At 38.3% G+C, this 25,704-nt stretch overlaps 1 pseudogene across 1 annotated transcript; it reads right to left on the bottom strand.

Annotated features, from left to right (window-relative positions):
• Positions 1-1,912: 1,912 nt before the first annotated feature.
• Positions 1,913-6,627, bottom strand: LOC143623244 (U-box domain-containing protein 43-like; annotated as a pseudogene). The gene is made up of 5 exons (XR_013151858.1): positions 6,520-6,627; positions 4,373-5,754; positions 3,994-4,297; positions 3,399-3,886; positions 1,913-3,015 (listed from the first exon to the last, which is right to left on the bottom strand). The product of XR_013151858.1 is annotated as a U-box domain-containing protein 43-like (transcript).
• Between the last annotated feature and the right edge of the window lie 19,077 nt (positions 6,628-25,704).

Genomic DNA, 25,704 nt, shown 5'->3' with positions numbered 1-25,704 from the left:
TGAAATGCAATGGCGATCAGCAGTTGACGTTATCAATTGAATTGACGACATTTTGGGGGATTTATGAGGGTATTGACTATTGACTTAACTCAAGAAAAATATATCAAGAGAGAAAGTTAACAAATTGAATTTTGTCTGTTTAGTTTCACCCTTTTTATTTATATTAAGGGGGTGTTTAGGATTCCTTATTTTGATCGACTTATAGCTTATAAACTTTTTGAAAAGTTAATAAGGTGTATAAGGTGTTTGGCAAATCATAAGGCGATTTTAACTTATGGTGAAAGCAAAATAGAGGGGTTTTGAAAAGTTAGGAATACGTAACTTCTTAGTTTAATGAGTTTGATTTATCTATTACACCCTTCTCACCCTTAAACCCCATTACACTCCTTTTAAAAAAGAGTGTCCATTTTGGTTATTTTGGTTTTCCCCAACACATAAGCTAATCCAAACATTCTTTTAAAAACTACTCCCTCCGTCCCAATTTAAATGTTTTAGTTTGACTTTTCAAGTCTTTCTTTTGCAACCTTGACTGTAAATATTTTTGTTCGTGTCATATAATATTTGATGAAAATTATATCAATGTAAAATACATTTAAAACCCAATCCATTCATATATTTTACATCAAGTATTATATAACACAAACAAAAATATTGTCGGTTAAAGTTAAACAAGAAAGACCGAAAATGTCAAACTAGGACATTTAAATTGGGACAGAGTGAGTATTTTTCAAAATTTCATAAGTTTATAAGTCCTTTTAATCAAAAGTCCTTTTTTACTTAAATAAGCAATCCCAAACACACCCTAATTAATGCTCATTTTCTTTTTAGAAATAAATGTTTTTTTAATGAGGAACTGGTAAGACGAGTGTATCCGGATGTTGTGAATGTAATCAATTAGCCTATTTGAAGGATTCATTTGTCATTCAAATATAAAACTTTATATTTTTAAAAGACAAAATTATAATTTTTGTGATTTAAATATCTAAAAAAATATTCGGTTGTTGGGTTGTACTTTGTCCGGGTCTCTTGCCACATTTTTGAGCTTGAGGCACCGGTTGGTTTTTATTATAATAGTTGGCTTTTCATAAATAAGATATAGATTTTTGTCTAGCTTTTAACCCCTTTACATTTAACGAAGTTTCAAGTTTTTCAATTAACTTTATGTATGTGTCAAATACATGAGTGCATAAAGGTAATCCTCCCCCCCCCCCCCCCCCGCGCGGGGCTAGTTTACCATCACCACCACTGTGTATTCTCTTATTTACCACCATATCGCCGACCCCATAAACCATAAAAATCGACCACAATTGGATTGATACGTGTCCATATCCTTACTATGTCATTAGTCAGGGTTGTTAGTAGATAGTTAATAGCAACAATTGTATTGTTTAGATATAAATAGAAGATGTAACGTAACCATTTGATCATCAAGAACTATTCTCCAATCTTTGGACCTTCTAGTTCGTGAATTTCTTCGATTTACCTAACCATGTCACTTTAGAGTTGTCATATTTTGCGGCTTCCTACTTAGCGGTCTAGTTGACAAATATATGTACTTATTGCTAACAAGAAATAGCGTGCGCTATTTTATTGCTATCACTACTTAGCATATAGGTAGCTTGTCGCTATTGACAACTATGAAGAGGACACAACATTAAATGCACCAACTGTGATAGTAATTTTTGGTTCATTGTAGGCTAACGGTCCAAGCATGGTGAGGATGTTAAAAAGTACGATGAAAACAAATGATGTTAAACTTGAAAATCTGTAGAAGAATGAAATGTTACAAGCTTACAGTGCTTGCTAAACTTATGAAAGGAAACTGAAAACTTTTGATGTAACACTACAACATGTCTGTCATATACAATATAATACAAAGCCTGTGCACAAAATCATTGACAAAGAATGAACTAAAAAAATCAGGAGATGATTGACCTATCTACCACTGATCATAATACAAACCATAACGAAAACCGCCTATTAAATACCAATTTCTATTTTTCAAAACTCCTAGAAATAAGACGATTGATCATGAAGCACATTTAACTGACCAAGAATTCGGGCTGCCATAGATTTTGTTCTGCTGTTTCCCCTTTGAGTCAGGTCAACTAATGCCATCTGAGCCAAATTTCCATATTTCTGCTTTAAATCCAACAAACGGAACATTCTCTCCAACGCGCTTAATACCTTTTCCTGCAAACTTGAAGAGGGGCAGTTCAGTAATTTTATAATCGGGTGTATAGCGTTAGCTTCAGCAAGAACTTTAGACCCATATGGCAGTCTTTCAGCTTCAATTAAAGTCAACAATGCATCTAAAGCAGCGTCACAGACATTCATATTAGAATCTCCCAAAAGTCTCACTAATGGGGAGACTGCATCGGCTTCCACTAAACAAAAAGACGATTCAACAGTACAGATTCCTTGATGAACAGGGCACGCAGATTCCGACTGAGGTGAGAAGCACCTGAATATTCCCCCCAAGGGTCTCGGGATTGGGTGAGTTAATCCGAATGAGCTTTCAGAAAGTTGACCGAGAGAGATGGATGCTTTTCTCTTGGTCAAACTTGTTCCTAGCTCTAACAACTGGACCAATAAGGGAATGACACCTGTCTCAGCTACTTTCTTCTGTGAAATCTGGTTCGTGGGAATGGTGAAATGACAAAGTGAACCAACTGTGTTTTCTATTAACTGTTTCTTGTGGGCCCTGTTTTGCATTCCGTCACGAAGGCATGAGGTGATAACAAGGAGTCCGTCTGCTGTTAATAATGCCTCGGTGAGTTGAGATGACGGAGACAGGTTTGAAATCACACCCATTGCAGAAGCAATCTCTTCTTCATCAACCGGAGATTTAATAATTTTTATTAAAGTTTCGATTGCTTGTAGCCCCATGCGGTCTATAATCTCTTTGTCGTCGTCATCTTCTGTTAAACAACAGAATAAATTCACAGCATTTGCCCTCACTTTCTGATTTTCGTTTTCACACGAATGCACCAACAGTTGTATGCTTTCCGGATTCTGAAAGATCATGCAACACAAAAATAAGAAATCATATTATAAATCAACTGCTAATTGCACCAAAAGGTAGAGGTGGCCAAATAAACCGGTTAACCGAACCAGTTTGGAACCGATTGAAACCGTATGTCTGGAACCGGTTTGTAATTTTCTCCATCAAAACCGGTTAACCAAACCGAAACTGGCCATAATCAGGCAAAAACCGAACCAAACCCGATCGTAACCTGGTCAAGAAACTGGTTTCAACCCGAACCGAAACCGATCATAAACCGGTTTTTAACTTTTGTTGAACAAACCGAACCGGTTTCAATCCAAACCGGTTTTAGTTTTAAACCGGTTTGTGCACCTCTACAAAAAGGTAACTGCTATTGGAATAAAGATATTACCTGTCTCAACTTTGTTTTCACTGTAACAGCTATAGGAGAATGACACATGGCATAAAAAGAACCAAGTAGACTTTCTTGCACAAATGGCCTTGTACAGCTAATGAATGAAAACAGGTTATCAATATCTTCACCAGATTCAAACAATGAAACATGTGGTTCATTGTGATTCTTTGAGACGGTTGCATTGGCAAGATGCATGATTATGGCTGCCAACTCATCCCGTAAAAACTGTGACGACGTGTGATTGTACAGAAGATTGACCAGCAGGTTGACTGAACCACTTTTTATAATTTGTATGCTGTTTTTTGGTAAGCTTGAGAGGTTATTGAGAGCTTTAGCTGCTGTTTCCTTCAGTCTAGTGTTTCCTTGTGAGACCAAGTGAAGAAGTGAATCGAGTGCACCGTTTTCAAACAAAGAAGATTTGTTGTGATCTGTTAATTCCATTTCTGCCAATGTGGTCACCATGTACATCTTCACTTCCTCTGATCCTGCAGTCAAACAGTTATAAATATGTTTATCTAACATGCATGACCTTTATTATTTAACAATCAATAAGAAATTTAATATCAAATTAACATATTATTTACAGAAAGACCTGAAGATAGACGGCGCAGCAGATGTGTAAAATAATTAGCTTTTGCCATCTGGATAACATTTTTATCAGAATATGAAAGTTTGTCCAAAAGCTCATGTGCATGTGTGGCAGCTTGAGTGTCGTCACTGTTGGACATGGTTACCAAAAGTAATATGCATCCCTGAACCATCCCAATAGACTTTTTTAAAGTCTCACTTTCTGATAATTCCAATAATAATTCAACCGCCAGTTTTTGTTCAGAAAGTCTACGCCCAAGTGACCGAACTATAGATTCAATCACACCATTGACTTTTGCAATCCTATCCTACAATAAGCATTGAGTATTAGAAGAATACATACACAAAAAATGTATAAAGCAGCAAATGAAGTATAAATGTACCTTTGCATCATCACTGTCCTTTGCCAAAATGCAAAGTAAGACAAGTGTACGACTCCTTATCTCTCGGTTTTTAGAACCAAGTAGTTCCACAAGGGTAGGGATATAATTCTCCAAAACTACCCATTCCCGGTGCACACCTCTTTCTACACATAACTTTTGCAACTCCTCCAAACAACAAATCACTTCCTCCTCATTTTCGGCTAACGGCTTCGAAAGCTTTGGTTTCATTGAAGCAATTGTGATCATAGTATTCCTATCCTTCCATTCCTCAATCGACTGCCTTAATGTTTTATTAGGCCGTAATATTCTATTATCCAACGGAATCATGGTTAAAGGACACAAAATACTACCATCAGCCAACCATTTCTCAATGCGACTCTTTCAAATGTGTGACCAGAAGCCGTTTCAACGGGGTCCACCATAACTTCTCGGGTAATCGGGCAATAAAATGATTGTAGCGGTTCTAATGGTTGACCTCCCAATGAAGTCCGTTTATTCAAATACTTTCTTTCTTTTTCTTCAGGAGAACAAGTTGCATCGGCTCGTTCAAGTAAAGCGATTATTTGATCCATTTGAATTGCTTCAGCTTGATCTTTCCTCATCTGTGCATTCTCTCTCTCACTCTTAAAATCTTCAAACTCTTTCTTTAATGAAGATCTTTCAGTTGATATTCCAAGAACTTCTGCAATGGAAAAGAGTAAGTTGTTGGCATACGTGCGATCCACATTCCTTTCTTGAATTCCAGACTCGATTTTCTCCAAAATCATTTCATCTGCAACAGCTGTTTTGAACTCTACAGACTGCATAGCATCACACAGTTGACCAATATCCTGTTTCATACTTGCAGAAATTCCCAATTGGGAAAAAGGAATCAAACTTAACGCCCTGCTAATTTCTCTTGTAATCTCCCCTATTCGTTTGGCAATCGACCGACAATTTATTAACAGATAAACTCTATTCTTTTGACTGCATTCAGTGATCAGTTGTTTAGCAATTTTGACTTGTTGATTCAAGATCTCAACAAAACTATTCTCAGCATCAGTAATATCTTTTCTGTTCAACTCTTTTAAAAGAGGAACAAGTCTATTCACATATGAAGTAAGTTCTGCAAAACTCTCCTTCTCTATAAAAACTTGCTTAGCTTCAAAGGCTATTTGTGTTATTAATTCTATAGTTTGAGAGATAAACTTCGAAGCCTCTACTGAAGAAGTGCTTGTAACTAATTCCATTGCAAATTTTGCAATACAATTATTACAAATAAATGCTACCGATTCGAATAACTGATATCATAAACATCACTAGATACTTCAGTTTTGCTGGTTGACTCAGCTCGGTGTCCTCATACTCTCAGGAGGGCATCCCTTTAGGATAAGAACAAGGACCTGAGAAGCAAAATTTCAGTCAAAATTTGTTTCTGGTCCAAATTACAAGTCTAATTTCTAGCAGATTTGACCTAGATTTTTATAGTTTATAAAGTATTTGCAGCATTATTGCATATCTAGGGTTGAGCAACAACCGAACCAGAAATCGGCTATCGATTTTTTTTTGCACCCTTAGTTAACCTAAATTAACCAAATCGAACCAAATCATTCATATGTTCTTATATTTCTAGCTTTTATACTTCCGTCTCAGGTATTTTGTGTTTTATTACTTTATACCACAATTTCATGTATTTATACTTTAATTTCATTTATTTATACCACTATTTCATGTATTTATACCTCCACCTCATGTAGTTATACATCATTTCATGTATTTCTAAGCATAAATTCTAGCCCAATTTTGATTTTGGTTATTAACCGAACCGTTTTAACTGAAAACCGATTGATTAATTCAGTTGAGGCGAAACTGAAGTCTAAATGTTCATAAACAGTGATAGATTCTAATCAATAACTACACAACAAAACATGATTAACCTAATTAAACAGCAATTATGCATAATTGAAGAGTAAATGCTCATAAACAGTGATAGACTGATTCCTGTAAAGCATAAAGCCATAATAGAGCTTGATTATTAAACACGGATCAATTAAATTCAAACATGAAAGAAACTATTGGTTTAGCGATTATAAAAATAGTAATGAAAGCATGAATCATGAGAAGACTTAGAAGTCAACTGTAGAGAATGATAAAAATAATAAGCTGACCTGTTCACAAGTAAACATGTAAGTAATTATGGCGAAATGCAACGACGATCAGCTGTTGACGTTATCAAATTGACGCCATTTTGGGGGAATTTATGAGAGAGTTTGGAGGGTATTGACTTAGAAGAAGAGAAGAGAAGAGAAGAGAAGAGAAGATATTCATTCATATAAATAATAAAAATAACTAAACTCTGCCTACTTGCCCAGTCAACAAGCGGCCAAAGGAGGAAGGAAATAACTAATTAATTAATTCTATATAATCCACGTGAAAATAAGAATAATAATAACGACTTAAACAATAACATAATCTGTATCCGGACTATCTGATTTGAAAATTCATGTTTGGATATTAGTTTTCAGATTTTTCAAATATCCAAATTATCCGGTATTTTAATTTTAATATTTTTTAATTTTATTTTATATTATACATAATAACAAAACCCTAGATATACACATACATAATACAAGCAGGCAAGCAGCGGCAACGCCTCTTCTTTTCAGTTTTCACACATTAACCCTCAGTCCTCACTCCTCACGGCAGCACCTGCACCACCATCGTCCGTCCCACCCTCACGGCAGCTTGAATTCTTAAAATGATGTATGGTTTTTATTATTAAAACAAGGTTTCTTTATTGAAGAGGTATGTACCCGCCTCAACACCGAGCGAGGCGGCTCAACCCACAAGATATGGACAAGAGGCTTGAAATCAAGACATTATGAAGGCACAAAGCCAAAACCTATGCGCATGGCGCATATCACATATGCTCACGCATATCACATATGCTCAGGCATCATATGCCCAGGCACCACAGATGCTCACGCATCACATATGCTCACGCATATTACATATGCGCGTGGCGCATATCACATGCTCGTGCATATCACATCTGCGCATGAAACATCTGCGCGTGAGAATAAAGAGAAGACCTCGCGCATCCTCAGGATTGGCGCATATCACACATGCACATAATCAACCTCGTCCTTATCCAAATCAGGATTAGGGCAACCTTGATTGTGCACGTCAGACAACCTTCCAGAAGGTATCTTTTTAAGGAATAAGAATATGCTGATGTTGACAGCTGCCAATGAAAGGTGGACAACTCAGCAAAACCCATGTGCTACCACGTGATTATAACCAATGAAAAAGCACCATGTGTCCCAAAGGACACGTGGCGCAAAGCAACTGGAAGAGGCCAACAAAACCCTAATTGGGTCTGAGCCCAATCATTGGAAACCCTAGCACTATAAATACCACATCAACTCCACAAGGAAAACACATCCAATAACACACAATTACAGAGTATTCAGCTATTAAGCAATACATTCCATTTCCTTACTCTCATATCATTATCTTCTCCTACAAATACTTATTCTCACACCGGAGGGTTACCCCAAAGAGGACCCCTCTGTCCCTTTCTGAGGGGTAAGTTTACGGTGCTGTTCATTTTGTAGGTGGAAGAGTCCAGATCCAGGAGAACCATCGGTGAAATAGCGTAATCACACCCGAGGAAAGTAGATCGTCTACCAGTGAGTCGATCCACGCTTCTTCATTTATTATTTCTTTTTTGGATATTCGGATATCCAAAGTTTCGGATTCGGATAGTGATTTTCACTATCCGAAAGGTTTGGTTATCCGGTTTGAACAACCCAACAATAACTCAATAAGCAACGACCAAACGTGGCACGTGTCATTGATCCATACTTTAATTGGTTGAGATGAATCACTCAAAGACTTGAATTTAAAAGATGAAAGTTTTGGATTTAAGCGTCACTTATGAAAAAAATAGAGATTTTCAAGTTAGGCTATTGGTTTTCTCACATCTTATGGATTTCCTCTCGAGTTGGAATGGAGATGAGTGATCCAAATGATACGAGACACATGCAAGTTAGTTTTTATATGTATGCTAATGTTGGTTTAATTACATAAAAGTTTATGATAGTAACTCAAAAATAAAGTCATGTAACTCAAAAATATAAAAAAAGAATTTTGTGTCGATTGAAAATCATAAAAACAGATATTGGTCCGGTGATGATAATATCGATACCAGTATCCATACGTCTGATTACTAATATGTATTTGTTATGTTTGTCATGTTATTGGCACGAACCTGACAAATGATATAGCTTACGATACTAAAAAGGAAAAAAAAGACAAATTTATAATAGAACTTTATTTTCAACATAATTTTTATAATAAAATGTTGAGAAAACAAATTTTAAACACACGTGCATATTCAGTTATATTTAAAGAGTTAACGAATAAAAGTTATCATAAAAACAAATTAGTAATAATATCAAATTAGTTAAATGCTATATTTGATGTAGTATATAGGTCAACTGAAATTAAAAAAACATATATACATGCACACTAACTAAACATATAGATACAAAATGAAAATTGTGATTAGAGTTTTGTTAAATGGTTTATCATTGTAATGTATATATATGATGACCGAATGCAGGGCCGTTTTCGAGAATTTAAATATCTCGGTCGAGCCAAAATAAAAAGGCCCGTAAGCCTTCACAAAAATATTTTATTCATTAATGTACATGGATAAAACTTTTATCAACCGATTTATTATAAACAGAAACCATTCAGAGCATGTAATTATTTTATAAACCATTGCAAATAACCTTATTTTTAACATCAAAAAACATATAAATGTAATATGTATAAAAAAGTTTGTGCCCTCGAAACTTATGTGCCCTGGCCGATGGTGCAGCTCGCACACCCTCCATGCCTCCCCTGACTAAATGGGTGTGGTTGATGTATCAATTGTGAGTTTTGTTCGTGGATTTTCACTAGCGTTGTCAAATAGGTGTGGTCGATCATACATGAATGGGTAAATTTGCTAATACTTCATATCAGTGGAAGAGATTCTCGACTATCCAAGGAAGCATATAAAGAACAAGGAGAAATGTCTAGAGGTTCAATTAATCTCAATCACATGCCAGATGACTTGGAATAAAAAAAATGATGTTATTTTTAATAATGTTTCTTTTATGATGGTTAAAACAGTGAATGATACCAAGTCGACCTCCTTATGGGTACTGTTAGGGCCCAAATTTTATAGTCGGATCTGTGGTCAGCTCAGGATCTTGGATCAGCTCAGAATCCTAAATATGCTCGGGATCCCGAATATGTTCAGGATTCTCAGATAAGTTTAGTATCCTGAGTATTAATGCTAATAAATAGATATTTCTCTCTTGGTGTTGATTTATAATTGCAGATATTAATTGTTGATTTACTCCATGCGAAATACACGGTTGGTGGTTACATAAAACGTGTGTTTGAGTTATAACCGCTAGGATTAAGGGCTAAGTAATGGTTAATGGTCAAATATTGATTATTATGCTGAAATCTCGCACTTATAGTTAATATTAGCATGTGTGGGACCACGTTTGGTGAGTAACTCCCAAAAGAATCAGTCAAAGACGTGGGATGAACATTGATGAACGAGGATAGACTCAAAAGAGGAGTGCCCCAACGACTATATTGGAAGACTCTTTCAGTTTCGGGATACTTGGAGAATTAGTCTAGGGTTTCCGGATTATTCGGGATTTCAGTTGTAACTAAACGAGCTAATAGTTACGTTTAGAACACAGACCTTCACTTACTTAGCTACTAGCATACACTGTAACACATAGTTTACGATCACTTATCAGTTCCACCACTTGTAACCACCTTTTTGTCATTAATAAAAGTGGTGATAGTTTTCAACGTCCGGGGGTTTTTTGTGCCGGAGATTATCATAATCAAGGGATTTTTCCCTCGTATAAAGAACAAGGAGAAATGTCTAGAGGTTCAATTAATCTCAATCACATGCTAGATGACTTGGAATTAAAAAATGATGTTATTTTTAATAATGTTTCTTTTATGATGGTTAAAACAGTGAATGATATCAAGTCGACCTCCTTATGGGTACTGTTAGGGCCCAAAATTTATAGTCGGATCTGTGGTCAGCTCAGGATCTTGGATCAGCTCAGAATCCTAAATATGCTCGGGATCCCGAATATGTTCAGGATTCTCAGATAAGTTTAGTATCCTGAGTATTAATGCTAATAAATAGATATTTCTCTCTTGGTGTTGATTTATAATTGCAGATATTAATTGTTGATTTACTCCATGCGAAATACACGGTTGGTGGTTACTTAAAACGTGTGTTTGAGTTATAACCGCTAAGATAAAGGGCCAAGTAATGGTTAATGGTCAAATATTGATTATTATGCTGAAATCTCGCACTTATAGTTAATATTAGCACGTGTGGGGCCACGTTTGGTGAGTAACTCCCAAAAGAATCAGTCAAAGACGTGGGATGAACATTGATGAACGATGATAGACTCAAAAGAGGAGTGCCCCAACGACTATATTGGAAGACTCTTTCAGTTTCGGGATACTCGGAGAATTAGTCTAGGGTTTCCGGATTATTCGGGATTTCAGTTGTAACTTTTTATTATTTAAACGAGCTAATAGATACGTTTAGAACACACACCTTCACTTACTTAACTACTAGCATACACTGTAACACATAGTTTATGATCACTTATCAGCTCCACCACTTGTAACCACCTTTTTGTCATTAATAAAAGTGACGGTGATAGTTTTCAACTTCCGGGGGTTTTTTGTGCCGGAGATTATCATAATCAAGGGATTTTTCCCTCGTAATCACATCGTTGTGTTCAATCGTTTTATCATCAAGCACTCCACCTCACGCACTAATTTGATCAAAAGTTAGTTTGTTAATTTTTTACCGAAACAATTTGGCGCCCACCGTGGGGCAATCGGTGCTTTGATCATTATTAACCATCAATCTTAACCCTACTTTCAAATATCCACAACATGTCTTCCCACCCAAAGATGGTTTCTTCTTCCACCGCAGCCTCAGATTCCTCCGTGAAGCCTTCCATGCCTCCTCCTTCTGCTGGTGTTATTCCGAAGAAACCGGACAACACTCAGAAGAAAGCTGCTACTCCCGTGTTCTCAAGAGCGAGACCATCTCCCCAAGATCCCATTATGGTGTCCAACAACGACCTTCTGTCTCTGTATAGACGATTACAGGAACAGATGGATCGCCAGAACAAGACCAACCAGATGCTTGTGAAGGAACTGGAAGATTTCAGGAAGGCCAAACAGCCGGTGGAAGAATTTACACCACTAATCCCAAGATCTCTGGATTTCACTCCTTCAGGATTGGTGCGTCCGGAGCCAGCCATGACGTACAATCCCGGGTCCTCATCTTTCCAACAGTCTGGATCCTCAGGATTGTTCCATCAGGCGTTATCCTTAGGTCCTTACTAGCAGGCGTTATCTTCAGGATTGTCGCAGCACGGAGGACCCACGGGATCATTCCAGCAGTCCGGATCCTCAGGATTATCCCACCAAACAGGATCCTCGGGTCCTTATCAGTAGGTGGTATCCTCAGGATTTCAGCAACAAGCATGATTCTCAGGAGTGTCTCCATCAGGGTCCTTCAATCCTCAACAGCCATTTGCTCAGACTCAGCAGTTTGCAGTAGGGGTGTGCAACTTACCCGTCATAACCGTTAACCGAACCATAACCAACATAACCGAACCAATTTTAACCGATAACCGTCATAACCGATGGGCCGGTTTAATGAATTTTTAAAAACCGGCAAATACGGGTCGGTTTTGGTTAAAGATAATCCGAAGACCGTAATAACCGAACCGACCCATGTATATAACCAACAATATGTTTGGGATTAACTTCCACTAACATATTGTTGGATTATATCATTTTAATGATTTTGGTTCTACATTTTAAATAAAATTAAGTTGAATTTTATTGTTGGATTATATAATGTCATTCTCTTTGTTTGATAATTTGGTATTTATATTATGGATTACATACTTTGTTGTATTATGTCATATCGTTTTTTTTGTAATAATTTGTGCCAAACTTTTAGGCCCGATTATATTGTTTTGGTTATGGTTAACCGACCCACTATAACCTTCAAAACCGATTAAACGAAATCGCCATAACGGGTCGGTTATGGTTATGATTATCCATTAACCGACATATCGGTTACGGTTATGGGTTTGGCTCAAATCCGCCCCAAACTGACCCATGCACACCCCTAGTATGTAGGGTCCTCTGGGATGCACCAGGGAGACTTCATCCCGATGCAGGCTAACACCTCGACCACTCTATTTGTCGCTCCAGGAAATACTGTGTTTGGGAATGCAAGCTACAACACCCAGACTGTTCCTCAGAATACTAACCAGGGTAACACTTTCAATACAATTCCCTTTAATGCTAATCCATGATTTTTGCAGGATGCAGGTATAAGTTCAAGTTTAGCCCGGGAATTACAGAAGCTTAAGGACATGATATCCAATGTTCTCGGTGTAATTTGTCCCATAGCTGAAGTTCCCACTGATAGTCACAGAGTATCCCAATTCGTACCATCAATTGGTGACGTACAGATCCCAAAACGGTTTCAAACCCCAAATATGAAGCTGTATGATGGTTCGACGGATCCTGAGGAGCACGTTGCACAATATAGAGAGCGTATGGAGATCAACCTAATCCCTATGAAAATCAAGGAAGCATGTCTTTACAAGGGCTTTGGGTCTACCTTAACTGGAGCAGCCATGAAATGGCTACTGAGTATTCCTCCTAATACTATCACTTCCTTTTCTCATTTAATTAACTTGTTCAATAACCAGTTTTCTTGCAGTAGAACATTTGAGACAATGACAGGTGATCTTTACAAGGTTACCCAGAATCCCGGGGAATCCTTGAGAGATTTTATTACCAGGTTCAGCAAGGAGTCACTGGAAATTCCAAATCTAAACCCGGCTTCGGAGGTGGAAGCTCTTAAGTTGGGGTTAGAAAAAAGCTACTCTTTCTATGATGATCTCGTTATGACTCCATGCAGGTCATTGGATGAAGCAAGAAGCAGAGCTCTGAGGTTTATCAGGCTAGAAGACGGTAAGATAAATTCTAAAAAGATCGATATTCCGAAGTACGATCAGACGAACAGAAAGGTCGAATCCCCGGGAAAATCATATCGATCAAAGCCTTACAATAAGCCTGATAACCCCAGGATTAATGCAGTAGATGATGAAGATGATGAAAATTATCCTAAGGTCTCTGAATATTGTTTTTCTGTTGATATTGGTGGATTAATGTGTGCCATTAGGACTGTTCAAAGGGTAAGACCCGACCCTTTTACCTAATACCCTACCCGGACCCTTTACCCTTTTAGGAAGAAACGTGGACCCTCGACCCTACCCTCTAACCAATAAAAGGGTCGGGTATAAATAAGGGTTTCAAGGGTCCAACCCTTTACCCTTTAAGACAGTAATCACATCTCCTTTTTCTGCATTTATTAGTTCCAGATCTCATAAATGACTTTAATATATGAATCCTAGAACAATTATACTTTCATTTAATAACATAGTAAAGTCTAACTTCGAAAGTTTATCAATCATTTGAGTTGATGGAAACAATATTCACATTCACAAATTACTTGTAGAGAACAATTTAGTGATTTCCATATATATGTTTTCATTCAGTAGTATGACCCTTATTTTTATTTTTCTTAGTAGTTGAAAATTTCTGATGAATCATATATGAAATACAAACCTCTCATAAATTTCATATTAATCGTGAATCTGGCGTATATCTATCTAGTAAATGGGTCAAGGGTTTGAAAAAGGGTCGAACCCTTGAAACCCTTTTACCCTTTAAGGTGAAATTTAAATACCCTTTACCCTACCCATATTATTTATTCGGGTCTAATTAAGGGTTTTAAGAGTCGGGTAATCGGGTTTTAAGGGTCCGACCCTTATCTTGCTCACCCCTATGTGCCATACAGGACTTAGGTGAAAAAACATATAAATGTAATATGTATAAAAAAGTTTGTGCTCTCGAAACGTATGTGCCCTGGCCGATGGTGCGGCTCGCACACCCTCTGAGCCTCCCTTGACTAATTAAATGGTTGTGGTTGACGTATCAATTGTGAGTTTTTTTCGTGGATTTTCACTAGCGTTGTCAAATAGGTGTGGTCGATCATACATGAATGGGTAAATTTGCTAATACTTCAGATCAGTGGAAGAGATTCTCGATTACCAAGGAAGCATATAAAGAACAAGGAGAAATGTCTAGAGGTTCAATCAATCTCAATCACATGCTAGATGACTTGGAATAAAAAAAATGATGTTATTTTTAATAATGTTTCTTTTATGATGGTTAAAACAGTGAATGATATCAAGTCGACCTCCTTATGGGTAAAGTTAAAGCTTGGATTGGAAAAAATTGTGTAAATTTAATTTTATGAATTTCCGTTATAATTTGATTCATGCGTTGATTAGTTTTTTTTTTCTTTATGCCTTGGGATTTCTTGCTTCTTGTAAATTGCTTTCCTTTTCTTTTTTAATAGAACGGCCTTTTAAAAAAATTGTAATGTGAATATTACTATATAGCATATTTGTGACAAGGTAGTCCATTCTCACCTATATAATAGACTTGGAAGTCAACTGCAGAATCATTAAAATAATAAGCTGACCTGAGAGGAAGTTAACATGTACTTATGGCGAAATGCAACAACGAACGATCAGCACTTCACATGATCAATTTCGCGGTTTGAATTGTCGCCAGTTTTGAGGAATTCATGAGAGAATTTACAGGGGAGGCTCGGAGGGCGTGCGAGCTGCATCAATGGTCGGGGCACAAATTTTTGTATACATATTACATAAATATGTTTTGTGGTATTAAAAATAATGTTATTCGCAATGGTTTATGAGATAATTAAATGCTCAGAATAGTTTCTGCTTATAATAAATCGGTCGATAAAAATTTATCCATGTGCCTTTTTTTTTCCTCGGCCAAGGTATTTAAATTCTCGGAGACGACCCTGAGAATTTATAAGAGTGTATAATGTATTGACTTGCAAAGAAGACAACGGAAGTCACCACTCGCCCTGCCAACAAGCAGCCAAGTAGGAAATAAAGTTGTCGGTTTGGTATCAGTTTGTTTCGCTACGTTATATTGGTATAGTTATAACACAAAAAGATACATTATTCTAAACACAACTTTGTTCGTGACAATATCGGTACTTGCCAAAGTTACGATAAGAAAAAGGTTATTTAATATGGTTTAACTACACAAGAGTTGTTTGATTTAACCCGAAAAAGTAAAGTCGTATAACCCCAAGAAAATCTTGTTTTACACCGATAGAAAATCCTTCAAACATACATCGGTTCCAATAATAGCGATACTGATACAGACGTTGTTTGGTTGGTGTCGGTTTCGTTTGTCATGGTACCCGCACATGTTCAGTTTACTATAGTAAAAAAGAACAAAATGTTAACTTTGATTTCAACAGATTTTATACATTAACGTCGACAAAAAAAAACTACACACACATACGTGTTCAGTTTTTATTTAAAGATTAAACGGTCAATGAACGAAACTTTGGGAAAAAAACAAATTAGTAACATATTAAATTGGTTAAATACGTATATTGTATGTAGTATTGGGGTGAACTAAAAATAAAAACAAAACAAAATATACATACACAATAAACCTATAGCTACAAAATGAAAAATTGTGAGTGTTGTTCACAATTTATCACTTGTGTTGTGTGTACATTGCATATAATGTGACAAGGTATAGCCCATTTTCACCTGTTTTATGACCTGACCGGAAACCAACTGCTGATAATTTACACACATTTAATTACTGATTAATTCACTATTTGAATTTTTATATATTGTTTATTTTTTATGTTACTATTACTATAATATTTAATATTTATTTTAACTTTTAAATATGTATATACATAATTTAATGTAATTACTTGTGAAGTCGTCATTTTCTAAACATGTCCATTGAAGGCATGTCCAATGACTAGTTAAATTATATATAAAAAAACATTTCTCATTTTCCAGGAGTTGAATTTTGTACAATATAAAAGGGGTGAACTTTAATGGTCAAGGACTCAAGTCTGTGGAATATAAAAAGGACTCACATTCACAGCTGGAGGCAGCAACATGGAAAGAGCCTTGTCAACCCATTTTCTTTTTTGAAAAATATTTTACAATTTATAAAAGTAGCAAAAAGCTAAAAATGCACATCAAAATAATGAAATATCAGCCTTTCAAGTTCAAATGTCACAAAACTGAAATTCTGAAAATAAATTTTATTTAAGAAATTATATTTCGTTTTATTTTCATCCACATGAAAAAATTAGTCTGGTTTCCTCAACCACATGTGTATTTGTTGTTAAAAAAGAGTGTGTGCCATCCATGATCCATATTGTCAATTCGTTAGTATGTGGCGTATTTCATAATTCACCAATTATCTCGTAGTGTCATGTTAGCGTTATAATTAACCAATTCTCTCACATGTGGCATGCCACATAGTGCCACGTGTTGACACGTGTCTCCGGTTATTTAACCTAGTCATCGCGTATCGCGATGACTTAATTAATAAGGTTGTCGCGTAGCGCGACACCTTCCAATTCTTATTTTTTGTGAAACTCCATTGCGTATTGCGATGAGGTTGTTTTTGGCCATTTGCGTAGCTCGATGGGTAGAAAAATCAGATTTTTCATTTTTAGACCTTGATCTTCTATAATTTGACAGAATTGGTTCGAATGTTACTAGATGTTACAACATCTACAGCTACAACACTAGAAAATCGCATCTACCAAACAAGGACAACAAGAAAGACTCTACATAACGGTTAGAAAAGGAAAGGGCAACCCACTACTGATGGCACCTGGAATGTATAGTGATAGGGTGAGGCCCCCCGGGGACCACTAGGAATATTGTACGATAGGTAGATGTGACATTGTCTCTATAGTCGTTATTAAAATATTATAATGTTGATTCCCACTAGATTTTACTATTGGAAATTTGGAAGGCTTGTAAGTAGGCCATTTTCTATTGCTATAAGGGTCGCTCGCCATTATACGGCTTGGCTAACAATGCTCCTATAACCTAAGCTAAGCAATTTATAGTACATGGTTTTGAATATTAGTTTTGGTTGTTGGCATTATGCAAATAGTTATGGATATTATTGATCGAATTTAAGATATTTTAGCATAACATTACTGCATTTTATATGTTTATTTGTAATAGATGATGAATCATAGATAATTTCCATATTTATGCTTGATGCATTTTAACTATGAAACATGCAGTTTCATAAAGATATGTTGGAAAACAAAGATAGTTATTGGTTAGTAACTCCGGCCCTATCGATTATAGGACTTTTCTCACCAATCAGTTATGTCATTTAGTGATAGAAATGAATAAAAAATATACCCGTTCGTGAATCAAACCGGGTTTCTAATCAAGCTGAAACCGAAATCGTTCAAAAATCAGTTTGACAAAAATGGTTTGAAACAAGTCGAAGTGTAGATTTTATATAATGTTGAAGAATCTCTATGGTGAAACCGAGTAAATTCAAACCGATTTGATTAAAACTGGATTTTAAAATAGATTTGGTTTCGAAATGAACATGTCCTTTTCCACTTGAAAACCCGATTGTGACTTCTCTTGACCAAAACCGAAACCGATTTTAAACCAAATCGATTTGAGGAGGAAAAAAAACAATTTTGTCACCTCTAATTATCGGTCTTAAGTATTTGGCTGTATTTAGTGCAGTTAATAAACACTAAGGACTTAGTCTTTAGTCTTATATTAGTTATGTATTTTGCACGTTCCTATGACAATTAATTTTCTTTTTCAACTCAACCTGCCTTCATATATTAAATAAAAAGATCAAATTACAATAAAGATGTGGGTAAACGGGTAACAAGCTACACCGCCACCCCTTTTAATTAACTCAAAGTTTAATTGCAAGCATTGGGCCAAGTTTGTAATTCCAAATTGTCATTTGAAGTCAACCAAAAAGATAGATGGGTGAATGTACTTAGAGCATTCTCATTCCATCCATCATTTTTTATCCTATAATTAACTAAAATTCATACTTTTTAAAATTCAATACTTATTATAAAAAATCTCACACAAGCTATTCATCATTTTTATCCTTATCTTACTCACAAACAATTATTTTATTATATATCTCGTTTTTATACACTCATATAAATTTAAAGAAAGACAAATAGTAACTTTTTATATATAAAGAGTTGGCGTGTTTGAATTTTTATAAGAATGGTCTGTATTTTATGCTACAATGGCATTATTTTTAATGGTGTGTTATGAGTTGAAATCATATGGTTATGTGTATTGAGTTAAAAAAAATAGCTTTATTTCACACATTCTAATTTAGCATTTGAATAAACTCTATAAATTCATTTAACTTTGCTAATATGTGTTGTGTATATTATCACGCAAATATGAAAGCAAGAAGTGTCAGAAATAGACAGTCCAAGTTTTTGTAGCTAAAAATCGGTTTTAAGTTATAGTTACATTACAAAGCTTGTAATAGATGGCAGTCAGCTCATGTTTGAGATTGAATTCGAAAACAACTTATCGACTTATTGGCTTTTTCCAAAAACCCAACTTTAAAAAAACAGATTTTTAATCTTATCAAAAGGTGAAAATGAATAGAACTTTTGTTACCACCAAACAATTTTTTAACTTACTGGTCTTCTGAAATACCAATAAGCTGTCAATAATTGTTGTTTTCAAACTCATTCTTAAACATGCCCGAGTCTTCATTATGTTTATTTCGAAGCTGAAAATTAGTTTTTAATTTACTATATATTAAAGATCACAAGAGATCCAAACCATCAAACATAACATCATAATGTAAGAACCAACAAAGAGTAGGTTAATTTACAATGTAACCACATAAATGTTCCCTAAAATCCAAAAAACGGGGGGCGTCTAATCTTAAATCAATCCGGGTTTTGCTTACTCGGAGTAACGCCACAAAGCAAGATTGATTGTTTAGGTGGAATTCGTGGGTTCCCCCAAAAGTTAAATATTTTGGTTGGCGACTTGATGGGCAAAAATGGGTTGAAACCGACATTGACGGCCTTGACTAAAAGGCGAATAGCCATCCCATCGTCCTTTTGTTCTTTTTGCATAGAAGTCTAGGATTTCACGGACTGCTTATTCACAGCTTACTACATATCTATTAGAGAATATTATAAAATATATTATTAGAGTTTTAGTAATATAGTGTTACCATAGTTAGGAGATTGTATTTGATTATGTTTCCTTGTATTTATCTTAATTGTACTCCTATATATAGTTGATCAATGATATATTACAGCAGACGGGGGATTCATTATTCTATATGGTATCAGAGCCTTACGGTTCTGGCCTGTTTCTTTCTCTTCTTCTTTTCGTCCTGCCCCGGGGACGTTGTATACACACACACACATATATATATACATGCCTACTGGCCGAAGTAAACACCACTAGCGATTTCCTCACCGCCACACATATTTTTTTCTGCATTAATTGAAATACAAAACTGCTTCTCTTCCTTTGTTATTGCTCTATCGTATTCAAAGTATGATTTTTTTTAGCTTCCTATTGCAATACTTGGTTCTTCAATTTTTTTCGACACCTTTGACTTTTCACCAAATAACCTGCTTGTTTCTTTTCCATATAATTCTAGATTAGCCCTATCAAACTCAATCGTGGCCTCCTCAATTTCTAGATCTTTAAAACTCTTTTTAGATCAATTTTCTTGTTCTTCTTTTGTTTTGTTTTTTTTTCACTTTATTGGTCAAGATTAACTACGGTTTTCTCTTAGTGCTTCATTTATTTTTTTTGTTTTTTTTTAATTTACTTTCTTTAGTTTTGGCCATTAAATTCTTACCTTCCTCTTTTTACGTAATTTTATTTAAAAAAAAGGTTATAACCCTCATCTCCAACCTATCAATTATTTTTAAATTGAAATTGTGTTTTATTTTTGGTTTTATTGATTAAAAATTTTATTTATATTTGTTTTTCGTCATCATGCCTAGCCGCCTGACTACGGTCAAGCTGCCGTCAATTTTCTTAGATCCTAAAACTGATCGAGTTCCTGCTCTACGTGACAGCCGGTCGTATATCTTCACAAGCTTTGCGCTCCAGTCCGAGCGTCCGATTTCCTACTGCTCTGACTGCGGGGGAATATTAGAGAATATTATAGAATATATTATTAGAGTTTTAGTAATATAGTGTTACCATAGTTAGGAGATTGTATTTGATTATTGAAGAGGTATGTACCCGCCTCAACACCGAGCAAGGCGGGTCAACCCACAAGATAAAGACATTATGAAGGCACAAAGCCAAAACCTATGCGCATGGCGCATACAAAACATGCTCATGCATCATATGCCCAGGCACACATATGCTCGCGCATCGCATATGCGCGCGGCGCATCAGCGCGCGGCGCATATCACATGCCCGTGCATATCACATCTGCCCAGGCACACATATGCTCGCGCATCACATATGCGCGCAACGCATCAGCGCGCGGCGCATATCACATGCTCGTGCATATCACATCTGCGCATGAAATATCTGCGCGTGAGAATATAGAGAAGACCTCGCGCATCCTCAGGGTGGGCGCATATCATACGTGCACATAATCAACCTCGTCCTTATCCAAATCAGGATTAGGGCAACCTTGATTGTGCACATCAGACAACCTTCCAGAAGGCATCTTTTTAAGGAGAAAGAATATGCTGATGTTGACAGCTGCCAAATGAAAGGTCGACAACTCAGCATGACACATGTGTTACCACGTGATTACAACCAATGAGAAAGCGCCAGGTGTCCCAGAGGACACGTGGCGCAGTGCGATTGGAGGAGGCCAACGAGGTTGAGCCCAATCAGTGGAAACCCTAGCATTATAAATACAGCATCAACTCCACTTTGATGACACATTGATACTCAATCATTGACAGTTACAAGCAGTGATATCACATTCAATCATATTGAATTACATTCACTCACAATCAGTTACATACAAACAGACAGTCTCACAATCAAAGGGTATTCAGCTATTCAGCAATACTCTTGAGATTCTTTTACACTGATTATCATCTTCTCCACAATATACTGATTCTCACGCCGGAGGGTTACCCCAAAGAGGACCCCTCTGTCCCTTTCTGAGGGGTAAGTAACGGCGCTGTTCATTTTGTAGGTGGAAGAACACAGATCCAGAAGAACCATCGGTGAAATAGTATAATCAAACCCGAGGAAAGTAGATCTGCTACCAGTGAGTAGATCCACGTTTCTTCATAGGCGCCATCCACTGTTACAAACGGCAATCAGATCTCATCAGATCTATAAAAAAAAAATCAATCACCATGGTTTCTGGAGTTCGTAACGTTGATCAAGCTCTGGAGGATATTGAACGTGAGGGTGTTAACGACGGACAGCAGGTTCTGAGGGTTCCGCGTGATTCTACGCGTACCACCAGCAACCGTCCCTTCGTCACAACCCCTCACGGCCAGACTGAAACTCCTCCAGACGATCTCACGTTACAAAATATGGCCGGCGCGAAACTGAAAGGACCAATGGGTCCAGAAGAAGAAACAAATGATCCAAATGAATGGCTCATAAACGAGCAGCGGCGTCTGATGGAAAAATACAATGAAATGGTCAAGCAGAAAAAGCTAGCCGACCAAACACAAAGGCAAGCTTTTGATAAGCAGACTACAAAAAGGCCGCGCGCGCCGGAAGAAGGACATTCTGTTCACACTGCACACACTGAGTTCAGTGATGAAGAAGTGCATAGCATGAGGAAGACACGGGATACTCATGCAGGTGGCTCACAGCTCCGCGCGCCTGTGAACATGGCGCCTGGAGCCAGAGCAGATCTGGATCTGCACATGCCGTACAGCCCACCGGTCAGAGGGCAAGTGGACGTAACCACGCCCTACAGACCAGCCATCCTGGTAAAACACTCAAAGTTTACTGCGCGCATCGCGCAGGCTCCCATCCAGCACAAGACAAAGATGCCAAGTGGTCTGGGCAAATATGATGGCACAACAGATCCAGATGACTTTTTGCAAGGTTTCTATAACACGGGAAACCTAGAGAGCTGGACGATGCCAACATGGTGTCATATGTTTGCTCGCTGCCTCACGGGCGCAGCGCGGGTATGGTTCGAGAGCTTGCCGACAGGGCAAATTGATGGGTTCGAGGAACTATTAGAAAAGTTCCAAGCCCACTTCGTACAGCAGCGCAGGCACACGCGCGATCCTGATGACATCATGCACTGCATACGCAGGAATGATGAAACGATTGAAGATTACATCACTCGTTTCAATCAGGAATCCCTGGCAATCGGGGGTATAACTGAGCAGCTCCTGCGCGTGGCCTTTATACAAGGCGCGCGCAGTGATCAACTCCGCCGGGCTCTCGTAAGCAAAGATGGTATGCCCACCACGTGGGCCAAGTTAATGGAGGCATCGCGAGTTTTCGCAAGAAATGAGAAACAGATTGCCCAAGATAGGGCAAGAGAAAGAGCGCATCAGGCAGAATCACCGCGCAGCAAAGAGAAGAGGGCCAAACAGAACTCTGTATGGTCCAGGTTGCAGCCAACAAGTTTTTCGTCCGCGGAAAAACAAGCGCAACCAACCTCACCCCAGCCCCAAAAAGAAGTTCGTAATCGCGGGGAGGGTGACAAGAGGGAGGGCGGCAGAGATCCTAGCAGACCTCTGCCAAGAATATGGACACCCCTCACTAAAACACCTTCACAGGTGTTAAGTACTGAGAATGTCCAATTCAAGCCCCCCAAGCAACTACACTATAAGGGACCGCAAAACAGTGGCAAATATTGTGAATTTCACAGGTCCCCGGGCCACAACACCGACGCATGCCATCATTTAAAGGATGCGATCGAGAAGGATGTAAAGTCAGGCAGGCTGGCTCACTTGGTGAAAAACCAAAGAATAGAAGATGAGCAACCGGAAGGAGCCTCTGCCAGCAAGAAATACAAAAGAATCTGTGTGGCTGAGGGGGGACGACAAGGGCAGACGTCAAAAAAGAGAAGCGCGCAAATCCACGGAGATTGGCGCGAGCAGCAAGTCATCTTCCCAAGAATCAGGGGAGGCCCTTCAATAAGCAGTCCTCTCGTCATCACCACACACATTGCTCATTACGAAGTGTCAAAGGTCCTGGTGGACACTGGAAGTGAATCTGACATTATGTATGAGCAGTGTTTCAGAAAGTTAGACCCGGCAGACCAAGCGCGGCTCAAAATTGTGAACGCACCAATCTGTGGTGTTTCAAATGAAATCATCCATCCACTGGGCCAGATTCAGTTTGAATTGACTATGGGAGATGATGAGCACAAGCGAGCAGAAGTTGTCAACTTCTTGGTCTTGCCTACCACGTCATGCCACAATATGATCCTGGGTAGGGGAACGATCGCCCAATTTAATGCTGTACCGTCGCCAGCGCACGGCGCTTTGGGGTTTCCTACACCAACGGGCGTAACATTTGTTTATCGCGATCATTTGTGCGCAGTGACAAGTACGCCGCGGGAGGGGAGAATGAAACTTCAAATGGCGGACAATGCGCCAGAGAAGTGGATTTTAAACCCAAAATTCCCCGAGCAAACGGTCACAATTGGCGCTACCATTTCAGATGAAACGAGATTGAGAATGAAAAGGTTGCTCACAAAATACACGTCGGTCTTCGCGTGGCAACACTCCGATATGACTGGGGTCCCGCGAGACTTGGCGCAACATTCTCTTAACACGTTCAAGTCGGTGGAGCCAATTGCTCAGAAAAAGAGAATCATGGGGGATGAAAAGGCGAAGGCCATGAATGAGCAAGTTGAGGACCTGTTGCGCGCAAACATCATCTGCCCGATCCGATACCAGACGTGGGTAGCCAATCCTGTGATGGTAAAGAAAAGCAACGGGTCATGGAGGATGTGTATTGACTTCAAGGACCTCAACAAAGCATGTCCGAAAGACTGTTACCCCCTCCCAAACATCGACGCAAAGGTGGACTCCGTGGCGCCATTCAAGCTCAAATGTTTCCTGGATGCCTACAAAGGCTATCACCAGATTCAAATGGCACCACAGGACGAAGACAAGACTGCCTTCAGAACCGACAAGGGTGTTTTTTGTTACACAAAAATGCCCTTTGGTTTAAAGAATGCAGGTGCAACCTATCAGAGACTTATGGATTCAGTTTTCAGTGAACAGATCGGAAGAAATCTAGAAGTCTACGTTGATGATTTGGTGATCAAGAGCAGGGAGGAGAGACAAATGCTTAAAGACATCGAGGAAACTCTTCAGCGCCTAACGGAAGTTAACATGAAGCTCAACCCGAGCAAATGTACTTTCGGCGCCGAAGAGGGGAAATTTCTTGGTGTAATGGTCACTAAGGATGGTTTCAAGGTGAACCCTGAAAAGGTGGAAGCCATCCTTGAAATGCCTTCACCATCCACCATGAAAGAGGTTCAGAAGCTGAATGGTAGATTGGTGTCAATCAACAGGTTCCTAGCGAACCACGCCAGCAAATCTACTCCATTCGTTAACACCTTGAGGAACTGCTTGAAGAAGAGCCAATTCAAGTGGACGCCTGAGGCTGAGCAAGCTTTCACTGAGATAAAAGAATGTCTCATAAAGTTGCCCGCGCTCACAGCTCCACTTCCTGGCGAAACCCTTACATTGTACCTGTCAGCTGGAGACCGCGCCATCGGCGCAGTATTATTGGTGGATCGCAAGGGGATCCAAACGCCAATATACTATGTGAGTCGGGTGCTCACAGACCCTGAGACGCGCTATTCCATCATGGAAAAGTTAGTTTTGTCACTAACACACGCGTCGCGCAAGCTCCATAGATACTTCAATGGTCATCCTATTGAAGTTCTGACTGGTTACAACATCCAGCAAGTCTTGCGACGCCCCGCGCTCTCCGGAAGGCTGACAAAGTGGGCGCTGGAATTAGGTGAACACACGATCACCTATAAGCCCCGTCCAGCAATAAAGGGTCAAGTTTTAGCGGATTTCATCACAGAAATCCCAGATGGAAAGATTGAAGAAGCTCAGCGCGAGGTAGACCCTCCGCGAGCAAACGATGAAGAAGATGTTTGGAGGCAATTCACTGATGGAGCCTCCAACAGCGAAGGGTCCGGCGCAGGCCTCAAACTGGTGGACCCTGATAATCATGAATATACTTATGCTATTAGGTTGGACTTCAAGAGTACCAACAATGAGGCTGAGTATGAAGCCCTGCTGGCTGGTCTGCGCATTGCGCGCAAGTTTGGAGTTAAAAGGCTAG

Source organism: Bidens hawaiensis, unplaced genomic scaffold (genome assembly GCF_021521415.1).
Source record: "Bidens hawaiensis isolate Kalapana, Puna unplaced genomic scaffold, B.hawaiensis_p1.1 tig00003356_1, whole genome shotgun sequence".
Taxonomy (NCBI): domain Eukaryota; kingdom Viridiplantae; phylum Streptophyta; class Magnoliopsida; order Asterales; family Asteraceae; genus Bidens; species Bidens hawaiensis.
This window is presented reverse-complemented; position numbering and strand designations above follow the sequence as displayed.